At 40.0% G+C, this 15944-nt stretch overlaps 1 protein-coding gene across 8 annotated transcripts in view; it reads right to left on the reverse strand.

Moving 5' to 3' along the window:
- Positions 1 to 15944, reverse strand: part of PCLO (piccolo presynaptic cytomatrix protein) — a 514363-nt gene that overhangs the window by 276440 nt on the left and 221979 nt on the right. The window lies entirely within an intron of this gene.

Here is a 15944-nt window from a genome sequence, read left to right on the forward strand (position 1 = left end):
GTTGTTCATCATTGTAATAGGATGGTCTGTCTGTTTAATGGACTGCTTTGGACTTTTGTTTATCTGTTTTTCCCATAGAGATTAGTTCTTTTTCTCTATTCTGGATTTTCTAGTTTTGGGTGGTAAAAGTGTGTGTGTGTGTGTGTGTGAGACAATGGGATATGAATGAAAGATAGGTCATCCTTCTTTTGTTTTCTTCTTCCTTTGGTAAATCGTTGCTGCATTCTGTCTCTCTTTCTACCTACCTTTCTCAGAAAACTAGGAAAAGGACAAATGGCAAATGGGCACCCGTGTATAAACTCATGTTGATGGTTGCCTGGTTACAGAAGAGTCAGACTGCTTTCAGCAGCACTTGGCTATAGTTGCAGCAGGTTTGAAATGGGAACCTGAGACATAGTAAACAGTATAAAAAAAACCCCAGAAACCTCTGGAGAAGGGGTTAGCCTTGAAGCTTTAATTCAGAGCCAGCTAATGAGCCCCATTATTGGACCAAGATCCTGACGCTGTAAATTACAGAAACCTTTGTTGTGTGTTTCTTTTTGTTCTTTTCAGCAAGATGGGGGAAGGCCTAATAGATTCAATTTCTTTTACCACATTTGGACTGGAGCTCCTATTTTCTTCATAGTGCCAACCCAGCGGCTTCATGTCTGTTCAAACACCTATCACTTGGACAGTGTTTTTTGGAAACATATAATATAATAAACAGAGAAATAACAGTGATAGTAATAATATATTAGAAAACTGTGGCTGAAGAAAACTATCAGTGGCTGAAGAACAGAGACCCCTTAAATTTCTACATCAAAGATATGCTTCAGATAATTTTAGAATGGAAGGATTCTTGTAAAAAAAAGGGGGGGGTCTTTAAAAGCTAATCATACAGTCACAGAGGTAGAGCTGGAAGGGATTATGTTACTGACCTGTGAAGAAAAAAGAAAAAGGTGCATCCAATTCTGAAAGGTGTCCAGGGTCAGATTTACAAAGGTATTGAGGCACCCAAAGATCTAGATTGGTGCCTAATGGCTAGGAGTCTAACTGTCACTGACAGCCAATGAGACATAGGTGTCTATTTCACTCTGGTACTTTTGTAAATACCACTAAGTGCCTATCTGCATGTTTTGGCACCTAAATCCCTTTGTAAATCTGGGTCTCAGCTACCAAGCACCTCACATGAGGTGCTCAACCTTGTATTCTTCTTCTCGTCCCACAATACAGTTTATATTTTGCTCTATCATACTCAAGAATGGTCGCAACTGAACATCAAACAGATTAAAATTAGCAATTGCCATGTCATTTTGTTTCTGTTCTTACAGGCCGTTTATGAAGTCTTACAAGGCTCAGAATAATAACTGGAATTCTGTTAAGCATTCCACCAATATCTTGCTGGCTCTAGGCCAAAACAGAGTTAGAAAATATGTGAAATAATAAGAATTGTAAATTATTTATTAGAATTGCATATGAAAAGAGTGTTACGTGTGAATCACACGCTCTTATAAAAGCTAAACTGCAAGCACAATTACAAGGTATGAAGAAGTGATTGTTTAATATTTAAAATAGAAGTAGCTTTCTTTGTCAGCAAATAGATCATTATGTTCCTAGCACTCAACATGAGGGAATAATATATCTGCACTTCAGCAGGGTTCACATATTTTGTCTAAAAATTGCATTTACCTACCTATTCTTTTACTTTTCATTACAATGCCCCATACACATGAGTATTAGTAATTGTCACTGACACAGAAGCACATAAAGCATTTGAAATAATTGGTAATTTTTCCCCAATAAAGACTGAAATATCTAACGCTTTACTGAGTCATCTGTAGCTTCTTATATTGATTTCTATAAGGAGCTAAAAAGGACACTCACATAAAAGCCTGATCCAACTCCCACTGAAAGTAAAAGAAAGGCTCCCATTGACTTCAGTGGACACAGGATCAGGCCCTTAGCTCAAAATGAGAGAATGTGTGTACACGTGCATGTGAGAGTTTATGGTCGGGTCTCCACTACAGACTTATATCGGTATAGCTACTTTGCTCTGGGGTGTGTATCGTCGTCATACCAACCTAACCCCCTCTGTAGACAGCAATATGTCAGCGGGAGAGCTTCTCCCATCAACACAGCTATTGCCTTTCGGAGAGGTGGATTAATTATGCTCTCCCGTTAGCATAGGAGCATCTTCACTAAAGCGCTTCAGCAACATTTTAAGTGTAGACCTGCCCTCACTATAAAAAAAAATTTGGCCCAGTGCCAATGCAGACTCCAACACTTTCTCCTTAAATAAAAAACAACCAGAGAATGCTCTCCACTAACCCCTCAGGCAACAAGCTGTACAAATAGGTTATTTTGCCTGAATGAACTTGGGTCAATGGCCCCCACCACTTCAGCCTCCTCCATTTTAAATGCTAACCCAAGCCCATCAACAGCCATGGTCTTACACAATAAGAAAAACCATCTCCAAAGTAATGCGGGCTACCTAGAGTCATAAAGTTATAGAGTTTAAGGTAAGAAGGGACCACAAGATCATTCAGTCTGACCTCCTATACATCACAGGCTATCAGTGCCACCCAGCACCCACCACAAACCCAACAACTGAAATTAGACTAAAGTACTAGAGCCCTCAGAAAACTAAACTATTGTATGTCACAGGCAGAGAATAGGAGGCACTGCGGTGCACCAATGCCCGAGGCCCCCATACAGCAGGGGATTGTTTACATGAGATATACCGAGATGATCCTGGCAAATGATCTAACTATCAGGTTAGCGGAACAAACCTTAGTCTCTAATGCCATCTTTCAAGATTTTAATCCAGAGATTTGCAATAATTCGTGTTTTTCTTAAAGACTCAGATTCTACAGTCATGTGAATATGTGAGACTCTCAGATGTATTTTTATTTTTAAGGTACATTTTTAGCTTGCATGGTTGGGGAGAAAAGCATGATAATGTGACCCCAGTGTAGCATAAGGGGGCTCAAAACCAGAATACAAATAAAAGGAACCAAAATGTATTTTTGTAATTGGTCTCATGATTCAGAAGCCAATCTAATGATTTTTAGGGCCTGTAGTGAGGCAGGGTGGCCTCCCTCTGAGCTAGAGGGGGACAACCCACCCTCCCTGCCCACGTGGATAGAGACAGGACTCCCTTACCCCTCCCACCGGAAGTACGACACCAGAACAGGAAATATAAAGGGTGGGGCCTCCTGCTCAGCTGAGGCTGAGACACCAGGGGAGACAGACATTCCTGGCTGCTGAGCTCAATGATGCCCTGCCATGGGACACCTACCCAGAAGAGGCAGAGGACGCCCCGCTAATCCAGGTATACCTCGAGGGGAGGGGAGGAAGTGGCCCAGGGGCAGCCAACCTTAGTCTGGCTGCAGCTTTGCCTCAGGCACAGCCACTGTGTTGTGGTTGGGATCCCTGCTGACCCAGTGGCAGACCACTCCGACACTGTTAGGGCTCTGGGTCAGGGTCCGGTGGAATAGGGTTGGTCCAGACCTCTCCTGCCACCACCAGGGCCTGGGTTTGTTGGTTGTCCACCGAAGCTAGGAAGTCTGATCCGTGGGCTTGCCCTGTCTCTGAACCATGAGGCCAGGCTAATTGACTCCTGGGTTTGCTCTGGCTCTCCAACAAGAGCACAGAGCTCATTGACTCCTGGGCTTGCCCTGTCTCTGAATCAAGAGACCAGGGCTAACTGGCTACTGGGTTTTTCCCCAACTCTGCTGCAAGAGTCCAGAGCAAGTCAACTGATGGTTTCCTCTGGCTCTGCTGCAAGAGCCCAGAGCTGAGTGATTACTGGGTGTGCCCTGCCTCTGCAGCAAGAGACTAGGGCCAGTTGGCTATGGCATTTGCCCAGTCCCTGCTTAAAGAGCTCTAGGGCTACAGCCTATTGACTGTCCAGCCCAGCCTCGGGGTGAGGTGTGCTGGCTCCAGAGAGAACCTGCTCCTGCATAATCGGCCAAAGCTAGGTGCCTATTTGGGAACTCAACCTCATTAGGCCCATCGGGACACTAATGCCAGACTGCTAGGTCCCCAAAACTAGGCCGAGATTCCAATGATGGAGTGAGGCAGGGTGGCCTCACTCTGACCCAGAGGGGGAGGACTGACCACCACTGACTACACTGCCAGACTCATGAGTTTGGAACATTTGGGGCTGGAGGTCCTAAATGAGCTATATCCTCTGCTTGTGTAAATCAGTGTTGTTCCACTGAAGTCAATAGACCTATGTGATTTATACCAGCTGAGAATTTGGCCTCACATTATGCTTGATGTGTACTAAATTTATTTTATGCTCAGACTCCTTATGAATGAGTTTACTGTATTCCACCTCAAGGTAGCAAGCTGTTGTTGCTAATATCCCATATGATTAACATATGAGTTGTTTTTATATATGGAGTATAATCCAATATGTTGCTGATGTAGTATAAAAGTTTTTAATGATTATTGCTCTGTGGAGATAATTCCATTTGCTGAAATTTGCTTTCATTCCAATTTGGTTTTGAAATCTACCTGGTTTCCTGCCAGCTCATCTGGAGCATGGACCCTGGAAGGCCTAAGGTCCTTGACTCTGGGATACTCTGCCTGGCAGGCTGCCCTAGAGACAGGCAGGATAGCTGGCAGGAAACTATCAGACCCTTATGTGGTTTCTGGAGGAACTCTGTCAAAATCTAACCATCTCTGCAAAACATTTTGCTTTCAGTGAATCGGCAAATTCTAAAGCTCTATTAATAATCCATTGGCACTTTTTGTTGCATATGCCTGAGCTTAGTGCAGTCCTAGTTTTTACAGAATTTATATCTTCAGCATCTCACACCATAATGTTGGGTATGATTCTGAAACACCTATGCTCATTGAGCAGTCATTGACTTCAGGGGTTGTGCCATGTGCGGACGGCGTTGCAGGACTGAGCCTTGAGAAAGACTGTCAAGTTTGTTCATTCTATGTGGAGATGCAGAACTATTCTGCTGACTCACACAAGAAACCAGCTCAGTGGGATTACTCTAGGTTAGCAATGGTGTAAGTGAGAGCAGAATCTGGTCCTGAGCATCTCTCTGAGGTAGGCTGAACAGTTAAAAACCCTGGGAACAGCCAAGTCATGAGGAAAATGGCTGATGAACTGCTTGTAAGTACAGTCCTGATCAAAGATAATAAAGAGCCTGATCCAAAGTCCATTCAAAATTATGGAAAGACTCTTACAGACTACAGTGGGCATTGAACCATGCTCATCAGCTCTTTTTTAATCAATTCTTTTTCCGGTCCAAGGCCACTGCTGCTCAGCACTCAAAGCACATTAACTACCCTCCTTTCTCCCCCCAATAATTTGTTCTGAAAGAAATTTGATCTTTCAATAAATGGCCAAATTATATTACAATTTTCTTTTTTATCTTGGATTCATGCTGGCATTTTTAAACCTTAATCAATTATCCTAGATTTCAATTTTAAACCTTAATCAATTATCTAGATTTACAACTCGGAAAAAGTAGATTCCTAGATTCCAAGATCAGAAGGGACCTTTCTGATCATATAGTCAGACCTCCTGTATAACACAGGCCAGAGAACTTCCCCCAAAATAATTCCTAGTGCATAGCTTTTAGAAAAACATCGACTCTATAGCTTCAACTTCCAGCCATTGGATAATGTTATAGCTTTCTCTGCTAGATTAAATAGCCTGGTCCTGGTTCTCTCTTTGGAAGGTATTAGTTACAAAGAATGAAGAACACAAATAAGATAGAACCAAGTTTTCCTGAAAATATTTTCACTATTGGTTTCATAAAGTCTCTGTCCAGTCTAGTTATTTCATGTTGCCAAAATTATGTGAGTAACATTAGAAACACTAAAAAACTGTGCACTGATTTTTATAATCCCAGATGAAAGTAGCACAGCCAGAAACAAATTTGGGCATAAAACCGATGCAAAAATAATCATTTGACCATTAATACCATTATGGTTTTACAAGTAACTAAATATAACACATCCTGCTAAAGTATGACTCAGATACAGCAAATGGAGAACAGTCTCCCATAATATCATTGATGCTTGCTCTTTCTAATGAGTTTTGTAAAGGTTCTCTCTTCCAAAATAACTTGATCAAATGTAATAGATTTTAATTTAAAACTGCTAAATGGCAACACTGGAGAAATACAGGTCAGATTTTAATATCTTTAGTCACAATGAGTTGCATTCATTCCACAAGTAATTCAGTTGTTTCACTGGGACTGGTCATGATGTATGGTGCGACTGAAACATGAGTAAGGCTATCACAATCTAACCTTAACTGTATACTAAGAATACTAAGAATCTATTTGGCCTATTTTTGCAGGGTGACCCAGTAGAAAATACTGGGAGTTGCAAATGTCTATCTGAAAATATGCACAATGGTCACACACTTATATTTTGGATTAAACTGAAGAGACTCAACGTAAAAACAAAACACTTGACCAGTTGCACTCCATACCCTCCTAATTGCTTCTGATGTTTTCCCTCTTACTAACCAAAGATACCCCTATGTCCTCAACCCTCCACAATTCCAATCCCATCTATATCTCTGTGTTAATATCTTATCATGTCACTTCCCCTCCTTGCTTTGCCAATTATGCCAGTCCCTCTTATCTGCTTCCTCTCCAACCGTCATCATGCTGCCCCTATGTCTTCCCAATTCTGAGTCATCAACCCACTATCCTCTCTCCACTTCAATCCTTCATCAAGACACTTCTTGTGCAGTGCCTACATGAAATGAGTCAGGAATTTCAATAATGTTACTGATATATTCAAAATCAGAATACAAAACAACCCAGTCACTCCCTCCTCTGGGCTTCCCTGTGCATACTGTCTATTCTGTGTCTGTTTTGCTTACATTATAAACTCTCGAAGGCAGGGACTGTCTGCATTTTTTGCCTCATTTTGTCAAGCCCATAAGAAGAAAAAAAATAAGCTGATGAGATAAACTGCTGATTTTTTTAACTGTCTGTCTTTAGGATAAAAAGGTAAATTCGTGACACATGTAATTCCACTAGAGCAAATTGAACTGCTCATGTGAGTATGGATTAAAGACTCCTCATCTTTCTCCTCGCAGTCTCTGGTTATGTTTGCACCAAGTATCAGTTCTCAGATTTTGGGTTTATCTAATGAACAAGCAGGGTAACATTCTTTTTCTAAATTGTGCAATTTTTAATAGCCTCTGAAATGCAAACTGCATTTTCAGAACCATGTGTATATCTCATCACAATAAAGTTTATAAATCCTTTTATGTCAGATCTTGATTCCCTGTCAGAACCTGTAAAATCACATTCTGTACCATAAAGTCATATGCCTGAATTTTAGCCTTGTCTTTTCCTCAGTTAACCTCATGCCATGAATACAAGCTTTTCCCCAGGGCTATATTTTCAGTTTGACTGTCAACCCACATTTATTATGACTTGGGAAATGGACATCATCTTCCTTCAGCAGTCTTCACTGGATAATTCCTCTTGCTTCCTTTCGAATCCTTAAAGACTTTACACCGTTTTATCACCGAGTTGGGTATACTAGTTATCAGTATTATAAACAACGCTAGTGTGCCTCAAAGTTCCGACTCCACAGCTCTTTCCTGTTTTATTGGGAATTCAACCCCGTCCTGCTGGACATAGTAAAAGCAGCTGTTATACCTATTCAGCTTTCTTATATACAAATACCACCATGAAAAGGGCACACATCTAGCCATTCAATACTAATGTATTTTCTCTGTTTTTCAAGTCACGCAAGAGTTTAGGTACTGCAGTTCCTAGGCTCATATATTCACATATCACAGTGTCAGAAAAGTTAAAGTTGAAAATGTTGATCAGGTCAACTAATCCATCTCCCTGCCAGTGTAGGATTTTTATTAGAGTCTATACAGTGATCCTTTATCCAGTCTAGTTTTAAATGCCTGGGATACAACTATACTAAAGTTTTTACATGGAGTTAACTGATTGTCAGTTCGTTCTGGTCTACAAATATCTGTAGTTTAACCTAGAGATCATCCTAGAAAGTTTCCTTGGAATGTCTGAAACAAATGTTTATTCCTCCTGCTAGAAAAAAAAAGTATTACCATGAAGAGGAGCAAAATAGAGAAATCATAGCAGCACCACTGAAAAATCACTGCTCCAAATCACTGACTTTAAAACATAAGATACAATGAACGCATTTGCGGAGACAAGCTACTTCTTATATAACCAAGCAACACACATTTATTGCAGGAAGACAAAAAATATCCATAATACATGAAAAGTGAGGAAAAAAATTAGCCCTTTATTTTAGTTAATAAAAGAAGAATGAGGTCTCAGATGCTCTGCAAAATATTTTCATTGCTATCAAAATATGCTTGCTTTTCTTTTGCGTTTGTAGCATACAGATTCTGAAGATTGTTTTTTTTTAGAAAGTACAGGTAACAAGTCAATTGCATTTAAAAATATAACATTAATATTGCACAGTCATATGATTCAAAGCGACATTAACCAGTGCACTTTTTTGGAGGTAGTTTTTCTACTGTTTTAACGTGATTAATAATACTGAAGAAATTCACATCTTTGAATTGTACTGACTACCAAGCCCCCCTGTTTCCGCTTCCAAATAAACACACTTACTGGTTTGACTACACTTGAAAGTTTGTATTAAAATAGGGTTGGAGGAGTTTAAAGTGCAATAGATTTCAAACAAGGTATTCTTATTCCAAAATAAGAGTGTTCACACATGGGGTTAATCGGGAACAATACCATGTCTAAATAAGCCCTTCGTTTTAAAATGAAACATTTTTTTTCTATTTAAAGTTGCTGTTAAGCTGTGGTTTTACTCTGAAAAATGACTATGAAAAATTCCATCTTCCTTTACAGCTTTGTTCCCTATGAATATTCAGTCATATCTACTGCCTTTAGTAATAAAAATATCTTGTCATACTTTTTACTCCTCTTACCATTGCAAACAGCTAAAATAGAGTGAGGTGGATTCTCTTTTTTCTTGGGTATCAGCAGAATTGTTTGCTATACCCTGACCAGATGCACACTCCCTGAGGACAATGGGTTGGCATAGTTGTTAAGCCTCCAGTTCAGCTAAGGGCTTATCAATACATTTAAGTCTCGTTGGCTTCAGTCAATGCAGTAAACATATCTGCTGAAGCCCAAGAAAAACCAGAATCCAGCTCACTCTCTTTTGGCTGTGTTGGCTCTACAGTGGTTTTAAACAGAAGTAAACAGCAATGAAAAGTTTCAGTGTTACCTGAGTAATACAAAACCGTTTGCCTAGTTAAGTCTACTGTCCCTAACAATGATGCTATTTGAACAGAAATGTAATGTTACCACAACATGCAGTCTGCTTGATTTTGCTATTCAGTGTATAAACTGTCTTTCCGCACTGTGCTGTAATGGGATTTACCATCCAATGGGATAGTAAATTGGATTTCTTGCCATCCAATAAGCAGTAATAAAAGTAGAAGCTATTGTACGATATGGCTAGCATCCAGACTCCCGTCTTAGATTATGAGAATGCTATTCAATCTGTGTTTTGCTGAAGGAAAGGCAGCCTTCCAACCCCCCCCCCCCCGATTTTTGTTAATGTATTAAGGCTTTGTTTAGCTTGACATTTTTAGAGACGCTTTTTCTTGATTTACTTTATTTGCCTTCAGTTTCTCTAGGTATTTTGGATTACTCTTTCTCTCATTAAAAAAATCATTTTAATTAATAAAGTGCGTCTATAATCCTGTAGGTTAAGTGCAGACTAGCTAGAATTACTTTACTATTACTCGATGGGATAAAATTGAACAAATCTATTTAGACGGCTTTGTATTATTTGTAACTGGGTGTTGCTCACAAGCCCCAGTCCAGGCTCCAATGGCCAAGGCACTACACAAACAGGTAAGGAAAAATGGTCTCTTTCACCAAAGAATTTACTATTGAATTTGAAAGAAGATTAAACAAGTGTGTAGCAAACAACAGGAGGAAAGGGAATGAAAATAATGACCAAATGATTGCAGTTACATAGAGCACACAACTTGATTGTTCCAGATCATTTAAAATAATTATTTTTTAAAAATATAAACATCAGCTAATCTAACTGCAGCTCAATCTAGCCAACATTAGTTGATCAATATGTTATAGGTGTGACAGGAGGAATGCATCTTGAGGAGGAATTTGAAGTGGAAATTAGCAGATTAGTTCAGGGATTAATTAGTTCCAAGTATAAAGGTCAGTTTGGAATTTTGTACAGAGATTTTCCACCACACCCAATCTAACTGCTATGTACAATCCTCCTGATCAGGACCCACCTTTTTTTTCTAAATTCTTAATGGTTATTATAAAGTTTTCATCCAAATTTGTACATAGCACACATTTTTCAGCCTTTTAGCTTGCTACTTGGATACCACAGTAGTGGGCATAGTATAAGAACCTGGACAGATGAACAAGTAATACCATTATGTTTCCAAAGAATATGAAATGGCCCAGTAAGACTTTGTTCTACTACTTAGTACTGCCTTAAAAGGACCTTGCTAAAGGATAATGCCATGGCTCCACGAACCAAAGCCTTTTATCCAGCGAGAACACTCCAAGGACTTACTATTAAGATTTAAACGCTTAAATAGTATGCCACCATTTTATAGAGTGCCAGGGCAGCCAAGAAGTTGGTTATAGTTTCTTGACTCTTTACCCAGCTCTGGCTCCAACAGAGGTTAGAGCAGTCTGGGGGCTGCTCTAGTCGGTGCCAGCTGCTTATGGTCCCCTTGGAAAGTCTCTGTTCTCCACCCCGAGCCAGGGGCTGTAGGTAAAGAGGTATAGGTGCCTGCAGGTGACTCCCCTACCACAAGACATGCCTAAGAAGGGCAGAGGGAGCAGACTGGGGCAAAAAGAATCTGCCCCTGTATGACGGATTGTCTGCTACTTTAACCCATCACAACAGTTTTAAGATTGACAAGGTTAGAATTGCTGACAATCCCACAGGATCATATAATGAGTGGGCTACAGAATAAAGCAAGATGACAGCAAGGCAGGCCTACCCCACTGAGGGACCTCAACTCTGGAATGTCATTTCCCGCCATGTATTCCAAAGGTACATCGGTGACACCTTCAGAGCAAAGCTCAAATCTTGTTTCACGTCTGCAGTAGTTATGTGGTCTGTGGGGTTTATGGTGTTACAATTTAGTTTGCTGGTTCTTGGACATTTTTACAGGCATCATGTCTGCATATACTGTAATTTGTTTTGTAGTTATTTCAATTAAGGATCCCAGAGGCCTTCAGATGTGGAGGTTATATGCTGAAAATATATTATTAATGTTGTTCTCAACCACATCATGAATAAACTAAAGGAAGTATTTTTTCACACAATGCACACTCAACCTGTGGAACTCCTTGCCAGAGGATGTTGTGAAGGCCAAGATTATAATAAAAAAGAAGTAGATAAATTCATGGAGGATATGTACATCATTGGCTATTAGCCAGGAAGGGCAGGGTTGCTGTCCCTAGCCTCTGTTTGCCCAGAAGCTGGGAATGGGCGACAGGACATGGATCACTTGCTGATTACCTGTTCTGTTCATTCCCTCTGGGGCACCTGGCATTGGCCACTGTCGGAAGACAGGATACTGGGCTAGATGGACCTTATGTTATAATGTTATCAACTGCATCATGAACAACAGTTGAAACTAAACTGTGCAGAAATAAGTTGTTGCTTTTTCCCCCTCCTGTATGGAACATTATAAGAAACTTGCCGTTATCCCTGCCCTAACTGCAGTGCTCTTTGTTTAAATGGTCCATCCTGAAACACAGGCTTTTCATTTTCAAATTATTTCAACTGGAAATGATAGGTTCAGTACTTTAGCATACATTGTTTTAACAGGTGAACACTGCTGCAGTTTGATATGGGCAGGGCTGGCTTTAGGGGTCCTGCTGTCTTAGATAAAGCAGCAGATTGCTTCCCCCATCAGCTCGCATTCACTCACACAAATGGTTATTGAATGTTTTGTTGCTTCATGTGACTATCTATTTGCTACTGTGGTAGAACACACCATGGGGAAGGGACAGGCCCAGCTGGGTATAATGTGTTAAGGGCCTGATCCAAAGCCCAGTGAGAAGGCTCCTACTGATTTCAGTGGGTTTTGGATCAAACCCTATACGCAGTCCTGGAAATTCTGAATGTAAAAATGTCTATAGGTCATTACCTTAAAATGTAACTGAGATATGTCATTGAAATGATCACTTAATCACATGACTCCAGCAGGTGGAATTTTAAGACACACACAAAAAGAAGCACATCTTTGCTATCAGTGTGAGGATTCTTAGACTACAAACTCCTTAAGGCAGGGAACATGTCTCGGTATGTATTTGTGGTGCCAGGCCTTGACTTTGGCCTCTGGTTGCTATTGCAGTGTACAATTATTATTATTAATAATACTGAACTCCAAACACCTACATTCAGATTACGTATTAGACAGTACATTCTATGGGCTGTAAGTTCTGAATGAAATAAAAATAAATCATTTTGTAGCACATTAGAGGGGAGCCTTTCAACAGACAACCTTCTAGTGAGGATATGGTTAAAACAATATATTCACATATTTAAACAAATCTCTCTAATTTCCCAACCACTGCAAAGGTTAATGGAATAAGTACATGTTTTATTTGATAGCCCACTCATTTCATGAAAATCATGGCAACAGGAGAGGATTTTGGGACCTTACTTTAACATATACGAAGTGTAAATAAATAGCCTTTACATACAAATGTTAAAGCTTCTGTATGATGACATATTATTGACAAAGGTTACAGTATTTGTCTAGCTGTTTATTTTAATGATTCCACTGTTTTTTTAGTGTTTCCAGTTATGAGGGTTTGAATGAGAGATATTTGAGCTTTTGATCAAGTGCATTCCTCTTGGTTGTTGTCAAACTGCTCTTTGCAGCTAAATCCGGTCCCTCAAGCCAACCATCAATAAGGAATCCTCCAATACCTGAGAATCTGCAGTCACTCCTTCAGCCCCGAAGCTAGGGCAGATTCTGTGACCTACTACAGAAAACACAGTGGCCTAGGGAACCACAGGGATAATGGATCCATCTCCACTCATCCCAGTGTCTCCCACTCTGCCACTATTAACACAACCAGTATTGCCAACCTCAGACAGTCAAAATTCATGAAATTGACATAAAAATCATGAACTTTTTAAAAATAAACCATTTGAGCCCCTTTTTATTTGCCTGTGGTTTTTGGAGTCTTTCAATCTTTTCTTTGCAACAAGGAGGGCTAGACACTTTTTTTTTTTTTAAACAAAAGCTGAGATAATCACTCAATCACATGACTGGAGGAGCTGGATCATTACACAAAAAATATCAGGAGACGCGTGATAACATTGAAAAGTTGGCAACACTGTTCTCCCTGAATGTGACGATGCAGAGGGGGCAGAGTTTGCCACATAATACACAAAAAGATTATACAGTAGTATACTGTATGCCTGAAAATCAGATGTTCAGGTTTTAATGTTCTTGCACTTCATCAGACAGGTATCCTGAATGCCAAGCTATGTCTTTCAGCCCATAAGGTTTTTCCCAGTACACTCTGTCAAAATTGTCTTGTTACATCAGTTGCCCGGCTCAGTAAAAAAGGTCCATCATTCAGTATTTGCTTCCAGACTAAGCAGATATTAAACCTGGTAAAAATCATATTTATGCACATATCTGACAGCCACATGGTCACATGACCAGCAGTTGCTATGGTATTACCCTTCCCAGGTTCCTTCAAACAGTTTCCCAATTAGCTGACTGAAACAATTAGCGTTTGCATTTCTTCCATCTGTGACAAATGAACATGCCACACTAGGTTAATTAAATGGCAGTATATGACCTCCAATTGCATTATCTTTTACTTGCTTTGGTAGGATTTTTCTGATTAATTGTATCATAGGTTGTGTTCATTTTCTAGGTCATAATTGTATAGTGAATTATTTCCAACTGGAAAAACTACACTAAGTCCAAGACAAAGTCAGTTGCCTTCATCTTTTTTCAACTAGTCACTTGCTATTTTGTAGACATTTCATAGCCACACACCTTCCATGTTTACTCTTCATTACAACAAAAAGATTTAAAAGAATCGTTTTTGTGGCAGCGATAGTGGAAACCCCAGCACCCAGTAACAACTGGCCAGAGCAGTGCTTTGATAGTAACAGTCCTAGGCATCATTACTATTTATTATTTGTTTTGAGCTGACACAGTATCCAGTGACTTTATAATAATGACATAAAAATACCAAAGACAGTTGCCCTGCTCTGAAGAGCTCACAATCTGCATAACATTTTGGTTCAGTGCTTGACCACTTATGGGGAGTCTAAAAGAACCTTTCTTATTCACTCGTCTCCTCTAACCTCTCCACCTGCCCCATTGACCCCATCCTATCCCATCTCCTGATCTCCCTTGAGACCAATCTCATCCTTTCCCTCACTCTTCCCCTTAACTTCTCACTGGTCGTTAGCTCTTTCCCCTCAAAATACAATCATGCTTTACTCTCTTCCATCTTAAAAAAAAATCCACCCTACTTGCCTCTTACCTACTGCCACCTTTCCTTTTCATCTCTAAGCTCATTGAATGTGCTAGCTACAATTGGTATCTAGTGTTCCTCCCCTCCAATTCCATACTAGACCCTCTGCAATCTGGCTTCCACCCCTTGCACTCTGCTGAAAGTACTCTCGTCAAAGTCCTCTTCCTAGAAAAAGCTTAGAACCAGGTCTCCATCCTTATCCTCCTTTTTGACCTGTCAGCCACCTTCAACACACTGACCATGCTTCTGTTCTTGAAATCTTGTCCTCTATTGGTTTCTGTGATTCCTTCCTCTCCTGGTTCTCTTCCTACCTCTCTAATCAGTCCTTCAGCATCTCTTCTGGAGGATCCTCTTCATTACATCCTCCAACTTTCGACAGTTCTTGGTCATTGGTCCACCTTCTCTTCCATCTCTACACCTTATCTCTGACAATCTCATCTGCAAACACAAAATCACCTACCGTCTCTATGCTGATGATTTACAGAGATACCTCTGTACTCCACACCTGCCTCCCTCTGTCCAAATTAAAACCTCAGCCTGTCTCTCTGACATCTTCTTGACCACAGTTGGGCTACTTTAGTGCTGAGACCACTGCCTATCATGATGACCATTATTTACATGTACTCCATCATCACTTATCTGTATCCATCTGCTATCTCTTGTAACCTCTTTGGGGCAAGGACCACTTTTTGTTCTGTGTTTGTACAGCACCTAGCACAATGAAATCCTGATTCATAAGTAGGGCTTCTTGGCATTATAGTAATACAAATACATTAGTAGATAATACTAATAATTAATAAAGTTCTCAAACTGGAGTGCAATTGTAGAGCTGTCCCTTTTAATAATCCAGGGACCACAACAATTAACGGATAATTGTCACATCTCAGAATCTGAAATTTAAGGACAGATCACAACCAGATCTTTTTATCTGAAACTTGGTAGATCAGATTAATGGGAACCTGGATCTGAACCATCGTTAGAAAGCCCAAACCTGGTTTCCTTGGGAAATCCCTACTCAAATTACAGAGATCACTACTACATATCACTACTCCACAAAGTCACTGTTTTTGTACCAATTAAATATTCCAACTGATTGTCCTCAAATTGACAAATAGAGTTAATTTCAATCATATGTTTTGCATAAATTAGAACCAATGCTAAAACTGCTTCAGGGCCCATTTTTGTGGCACTTGCTCATGCTGAGTAGTACCTTACTGCATGAGTAATCCTTCTGAATCCACAAGGATTTACTTGGGCAGTAAGATACTACTTCATGTAAGTGAGGGTGCCAAACCCAGACCCAAAATGAGTTGTTATAATGGAGGACTGAAATATCTGTTAAATAACTTATTTGTTCTGCATCACAAGTAACTGGTTTAAGGCCCAACTGAATGTTTAAAGCATGACCCTGCATTGGGAATGGTGTGGAGT

This window comes from Lepidochelys kempii, chromosome 1 (assembly GCF_965140265.1).
Source record: "Lepidochelys kempii isolate rLepKem1 chromosome 1, rLepKem1.hap2, whole genome shotgun sequence".
Classification (NCBI taxonomy): domain Eukaryota; kingdom Metazoa; phylum Chordata; order Testudines; family Cheloniidae; genus Lepidochelys; species Lepidochelys kempii.